This window comes from Podarcis erhardii, assembly GCF_964252035.2.
Source record: "Podarcis erhardii genome assembly, chromosome: 10".
Classification (NCBI taxonomy): domain Eukaryota; kingdom Metazoa; phylum Chordata; class Lepidosauria; order Squamata; family Lacertidae; genus Podarcis; species Podarcis erhardii.
Window position 1 is genome coordinate 5,504,515 of NC_138500.1, and position 4,038 is coordinate 5,508,552.

Sequence of the window (4,038 nt, forward strand, 5' to 3'; positions counted from 1 at the left end):
AGAGAGTTGCCAGTGTGGACAGTTCTGGGCTAGCTGCACCAATGGTCTGATTCAGTACAATGGTGTTCCTCAAAGCTGTTGCAACGATGTGTGTTTTTAAGTTGCATGTCCGCTTAGCAAAGTCCTTTACTGCCCTGCTACCTGCACTTTGTGTTTACAACAGTGTCATTATTCCCATTATACAGATGGGCCACTGAGGCCAAGACAGAGCGAATGTCTTGGCAGGGGAAGGTGAATCTGGCCACCTTAACAGTGATTGAATAGGAACTATGCAAGAGTCCTCTGCATTTTGAGGAGGGGGCTGCTCCGAAGTATATCCCAAGTGCAATTGTGCAAAAATCTGGCCATGCGGAAAGCCCGCTGGACTTTCAAAGCAGTTTAGCCCTTTCCCCCCCCCAAGACCTATTAGATAGGTGTCTTCCTGCCCCTTTGCAAAATAGGAATAGGAATAGGATCCCAGAGAAAAGAAGGAACTTTTATTGCAAAGCATCAGCGACATGTAATTTCAAAGGTTATATTTCAAAGGTTATGCAGAATTTGGAGGGTGGTGGGGTGGTTTTTTGTTTGCAAGAAACCAGTTTGCTGCCTTGAGATAGGACAAGGGGCACTTGGGAGGGGAAATGTACATTAGGAACGGAACTGTGCCGGAGACCGTGTGAAAGCTAGTCCCAGACACAGAGGACAACAGCATTCATCTTTAAAAAAATAAAAATAAAAATACAGTAGTCCATTTTGAGCCTCTCTGCAGCACCTCCATTGCTGGGAATTGCAAGTGCGGAGAATGTTCTTGCGCTCAGATCTTGCTTGCAGGCTTCTCTTTTGGCCACCGTGAGAAAGGGATGCTGCACTTTGGCCTAATCCCGCAATCTCTTTTTACGAAAGACTCCATATCTTTGGTACCCCTCCACGCCCTCCATAAACACACTCCTTGCAGCCAACATTTATACACAATAAATTCACAATTCAAGATGGTAGCCTCCATCTTCAATGAGGACAAACTTGAATTCTATTTTATTTTATTTTTTAAGTTTCTATCCCACGTTAGAAGAAACAATCATCTTGGCACAAGAAGATTTCAGGGGCCCCGTGCAGCCCCCCTGAACCCAAGCCAAGAGTGGGGCTGGGGAAGCCCCCTGCTCCGAAGGACTACTTGCTCTGTGACCCTGAGCGGGCAGAGAATTTGGAATTTCACTTCTGTCTGCGCCTGCTCTCGACCACTGGCAGAGGGAGCTGTTTGCTAGCGGGTCCATTCTCCCTGACCGCAGGACGGGCGACTGAGGCTCGACCCTCAGGCTGTAGTTGGCAAGTCTAGAACCACCGGATCATGATACCTCACCAGTGTGAGTTCTACCATTGCCAAACACAGCAAGAGAGAGAGGATACGGCTGGAAAAAGCGACACAGGAGGGCCGCATCCTGACCGCTGCCATCGCCTGCAAAGGAGGAAGAAAGTTGGGGCGACATTCCAGGATGGTGTCCGTGCAGCATCCCCAATGGCTCTTTATACCTTTGCATCCAGGTTAACGTTTGGGTCGATCCTTTCGCGGCAGGCCAGAGATGCTTTTATGCCTGAAACAGAGGAAAATGTGCAGGATGCTGTTGATGATGATGATAATTTATTATTCATACCCCGCCCATCTTGCTGGATTTCCCCAGCCACTCTGGGTGGCTTCCAACAAAAGATTAAAAATACCGTATTTTTCGCTCTATAAGATGCACCAGACCACAAGACGCATCTAGTTTTTGGAGGAGGAAAACAAGAAAAAAAAATATTCTGAATCTCAGAAGCCAGAACTGCGCAGTGAAAGTAGCGATCCCTCTTGCTGTTCTGGCTTCTGGGATAGCTGCGCAGCCTGCATTCGCTCCATAAGACGCAAACACATCTCCCCTTACTTTTTAGGAGGGAAAAAGTGAGTTTTATAGAACAAAAAATATGGTACCTTAAAGCAGTGCCCCCAAATAACCACCCGGACTCTTTCGATTAATTCCTGCAGGAGGATTTCTGGTTCTTAAGTTACAATTTGAGATAACCAGTCATAGTTATCCATACGAGAAACAGTTTATAAGAAGTAAATAAGGAAGCCGTGTACAGGATAAAGGAAGTCCTTTATTTCGTTTTTCTTTGTTGAAAGTGTATTGTTGTAAAGTTTGTTTCGTTTTAGATTTTACGGTGGTGGGTTTATTTGTTGCTGTAGTAGATTTGTGTTGTGAATAACTTCAATAAAATTCAAAATAATCCAAAAAAAACATCAAAACATCAGTCATTAAAAACTTCCTCAAGTCCTAAAACTTAAAAGCTTCCCCTAAATTGAGTCCGGCGTGCAGGAGACGTGTCCCCCAAAGTGGATGGCCGCAGCCATCTGGGCCAAATGCATCATAGGCAGAAAGTGCTTTTGCGCTTTATCTCCTGTTTTATTGCCCCAGTTTTTATTTAAGATAACTAGGGAGCTCTGCTCAGAGGCGTAGGAAGGTCAGGTGGCACCCGGTGTGGAAAAGTTCTTTTCTTTTTTGTTTTGTTAAGAGCGTTTATTAATTTTCCAATAAAAAACATCCAATTAACATATCAAATCATAATCCAATAAAAGTAAAAAACTAAAATAAAAAACCCAATGGTGTTCCGAAATGTAAATTTGATTTTACGACTTCCCACAATCTGAACCTCAAAGCATTTCTAAATCTCAGTCCTGCCTCTCATCGATATTTCCGTATTTCCATATCTCTATTTTATCTCCCCAAGGTGTGGAAAATTTCTTGTCACCCCCCCCCCCCAATTGATTATTATTTTTTGGCCTGCAAAAATAGTTTTACGTTATTTCATATTTTCTTACAATGTGGATTATGGGCCTCTGATAACAAGGAGGTGACTGTGGACAGATATTGAAATCTGCAGGATGGATTGTGTTTTGGCTCCACTCAATTGAAATTTCAGCCTTCACGACGTATGAAAACGGCCAAGTAAATAGTTATTTTCCTGGAGGATGGTCAAGATATTAACTGATATGCATGAACTTTCAGATATAGCTATATAATCCCTAGTGTAATAAGATAAGACCTTTGGAGCAGGCATTAAAAAAAAAAGTTTTTTATGAACCACCCTAGCAGGGCAGTAATTGTTCATTTTTTACACCCCCCGTCCCCCTTCCTACGCCCCTGGCTCTGCTTCAGTTTCCATTTCACAGGAGGTAACAGCGACGAGTTTTTGAAGCAGGGCCTTTTCGGTGGTAGTGGCACGACTCCAGCTGCCCTCCATTTTGTCCTGGGCACAAAAGAAAGACAGCTCTGTTCTCGCAAAGCTTTTTAAATGCTGCTATTTATGGTGGAGTGCGTGCCTGTGTGTATTTTCCTGTAAATTTTAGGTTATCGTATTATATTAACTTACCTCTTGTACATTAAGCCGGGTTCCTTTCAATAATAATAATAATCATCATGCATTTTGGATTGTATTTTTTTTTTCCTGTTCTAGGATTAGCCATCTTGAGAGACCTTACAGAGCTAGCAGGCGGGTTATAAAGTTTTGAAATTAAAAGAAAATGAAAACAATAGCGATGCAGCTCTTTACCCCAGCCTTGGACAGCTAAGGGGTGTTTTTATAACAACCTCCGTTTTCCAATTCAGACAGTATTTATTTATTTTTTATTCCATTAAATTTACATCCCGCTAGCTGACTGTAAAAAAAAAAAAAAAAGCAGTTTACAAATAGACAAAGCAAAAGCACCGAGAGAGAAAAAATCACAACCATACTTTTAAAAACATGCAAAAGTTAAAATACTAAAGCAGATTAAAATGACCTTGAGCTTCTAAGCATCTGGGTAGGCCTTGTCTAAGCAAGAATGGTTTTGGCAGACAACAAAAAGAGTATATTGTTTTTATTATTGCTTGTTAGCCGCCCTGAGATAGGCCTTGGCTGGGGAGGGCAGGGAATGAATGAATGAATGAATGAATGAATGAATGAATAAAATCATGCCTTATATCATGAGGCAGGGAGTTCCACAGTGCTGCTGCAACAACAACACTAAAAGACCAAGTACTTACAAATGTG

The 4,038-nt window shown here is 42.3% G+C and overlaps 1 long non-coding RNA gene across 1 annotated transcript; it reads right to left on the bottom strand.

Moving 5' to 3' along the window:
- Positions 1 to 456: 456 nt before the first annotated feature.
- On the bottom strand, positions 457 to 3,810 carry LOC309352032. Its single transcript, XR_014161034.1, has 2 exons — positions 3,379 to 3,810; positions 457 to 1,568 (listed from the first exon to the last, which is right to left on the bottom strand). It is a non-coding gene; the product is annotated as an uncharacterized lncRNA (long non-coding RNA).
- Positions 3,811 to 4,038: the final 228 nt, after the last annotated feature.